Raw genomic sequence first — 2,829 nt, forward strand, 5'->3', positions numbered from 1 at the left:
TCTTCTGGAAATGGCAGTTACTGCCCCACAAGGACCATAGGTTCAAGCTAGTATGTGACCAGCTTCTCTTGCTCAAATACAGGCTGGTTTGTGACTTTCTGGCAGGAACTAGTCAATTACTGCACAGTAGAGATTGGTAGCTGATTGAGCATCAACACTGAATACATTAGGGATTGGTCCTTGAGCTAGCTCCCTGATGCTATTTCTCCAGCAATGTAAGAATAGTTTTAATTTATGGAGAAACCTCTCTAATCTGTGACCAAGTGGGCTCATGCGGGCACAGTTAGAGCTGGTAAAGGTTTCACTGTGACATCTTAGGCAATAGAAGCTAATTTGTTTTCTAAACCACAATGTTTCTTCTGACACCTTAAATTTGGTGATTATCTTTCAGCAAGTTGGAGAATTTTTATATTTATTTCTGCAAATTGTCTTTCCCAAGGTTGTGGGTTCATAGTAGCCAGATTGTCTCTTGATTTCAGGGTAGCGACTTCCAGAACTGAAAAGTATTTTATGGTTAAAGCCAGTTGAGCTGTAACAGGAACCCTGAATTCAACCAAAATAAAAATAAAAAGAAAAAATTGCAAACAGGATATTTTTTGGCAGTCTTAATAATTACTTATGAACTCTAGAAATGACGTAGACCATCCAAACTTTCACCTTCATTAACTCTATCTTTTTTTTTTTTATTATTATTAAACATGGATATTCAGAATTTTGCCAGCTTCTTTGACTTTTTTTATTCTGGTTCTTGCAGTGTTGTTTCCTGTATGTCAGGATAGCTTTGGGAGCTTTGCTGTGTCTATGGAAAAAGAATAATTTATAAACTTGGCTTGTCCTTGCGGAACAATCTACTAGTCCCTATACAACTTAATTACTCCTAATTATATGCACTGCCTCACTGTTTTTAGTAATGTGCCAAAAAAGTAAAGTGTGCTTTAAAGGAACAGTTGAAATAGTTGAAGTAGTTCTGGTAAAAACAGCAAGAAGAAAGTAGTGTAAAAGCACAAAGTAAATGATAAAGTAAATTTTTTACACGGTAGAAAAGACAGTACTGTCATGTTTATCTGAAGAACAGGTTCTAGAAAATTATTTTTCTCGGGTAATGGAACTGTATGAAGATTGGAGCTGTCTCTAGTGTGTCATGCTATTGCATGCAGTTGATGGCTACTCTTCTGTAATTTTGTCATCTCAAGATAGTGTTGGTATACCGATGCTGTTGAGTTTAGTATGTGGCCAAATAAGTGTGCATATTGTTTCTAATTTTTTATTTTTTTTTTTTTTTAGAATACCTGGATTTCAGTATTAGGAGATGGTATTCTGGCTTGCATTTCAGTAAGTTTGTGGGCTTGGAGTCTCTGTTAACTAAGAAATTGGGAAAATTCCTGTGAATTCCTATGAACTAATCGCAACTCCTGGAAGACCCAGTTAAATAAAGTCAGTAGGAGGAGGCTCTGCTTGATACTTACCATGTGTGGGTAGGGGTGTGTGTGCCATTTTTCTGGAGCAGGCATAATGCAGTTGTGTGCTTTTTACTCTAAGTGGACACTTCCACTTTAGGAATGATTTTTCTGAATTTAAAATGCTCATTTTCTTTGTCTGCAGTGTGACAGCATCTGCTCTGCTGCTAGAGTTTTCTCTGCAGTCACTTGTCAATTATCCTTTCACAATGCTTTTGATGTAAGATTACTGAATGAGGGTTCCTTTAAGATTTCAAGAGCTAGTTCTTATGCAAGTACTTCATTTCTGGAAGTGAAGTTTCTACTATGGTACATTTGCAAGAAGGTTCTACTAGTATAACTTACAGTATTATTAACCTTCTTCAAGTTTAGTATTTTACAACCTTGAGATACTATTTACTCTGCTTAAAAAATCATGAAACATCAACTTTCCGAACATTCAATAGAAGAACTAGAGCAGCAAGTCCTCACTTTATCTTTCTGCTTAATTTTAAATCTAACCCATTTTAACTGGGTGAGGAATGTACTTTTTCTGTTAGCTAGTTTGCACTGCATGAAGCTGCAGTTCACGTTGTGGAACATCTTTTAGTCTATATTATTGTAATGAAGAGGAATGTTAGGAATCTCTTGTGGACAATTTTTTTATTTTTTTTTTTTCTTTTTACCACAGAGCTTTCTGCATCCTTGCTTTGGATGGTGAAGAGGAAAGATTGCAGTTGCTTGTTTATTTTGTCTGTTTCTTAGTAGTAGGCATTTTCCGATGCAAGGGCTCCATGATCTATGTTCTCCTTCCTGTCTTAGGGGAAAAAAACCTCCAAACAAACAAACCAACAAAATTGTAGGATAGTTGTCCTTAAATTTCCCTTTTTCAGATAGTGGCACACCCTTATTTTTGTTTTCGTTTTTTGTGTGTGTGTACCATGACTTGGTAGCATTATTCAGCATTACTGTAAGCTTTTTGTAGTTCTTAGAAACCACTGAGAATACAGACCTGGCTTTCTCTGTCCTCTGAGTTTTCTCTGTCTCTGAGTTGCTGCATGTGAATAAGAAGTCTGAAATAGAATCATATAATAGTTAGGGTTGGAAACGACCTTAAAATCGTCTAGTTCCAACCCCCCTGCCATTGAGAAGAACACATGATTTAAGCATGTGGTCAACTGAGGGTTTGATGTTTTTGGTTTTGGTTTTGTTTGTTTGTTTGTTTGTTTGTTTTTAAATTTAATTTATAAGAGGGAGATACATTAGGGTGTAAAGTTAAATTGCAGAACTTGCCAGAACTGTAAATCTCGCCCAACAGAGAATCATAGAATGGTTTGGTTGGAAGGGACCTTAAAGATCACTTAGTTCCAACCCACCTGCCACAGGCAGGGGC

The sequence above is a fragment of the Nestor notabilis genome, unplaced genomic scaffold (genome assembly GCF_000696875.1).
Source record: "Nestor notabilis isolate BGI_N333 unplaced genomic scaffold, ASM69687v1 scaffold3634, whole genome shotgun sequence".
NCBI classification, from domain to species: Eukaryota; Metazoa; Chordata; class Aves; order Psittaciformes; family Psittacidae; genus Nestor; species Nestor notabilis.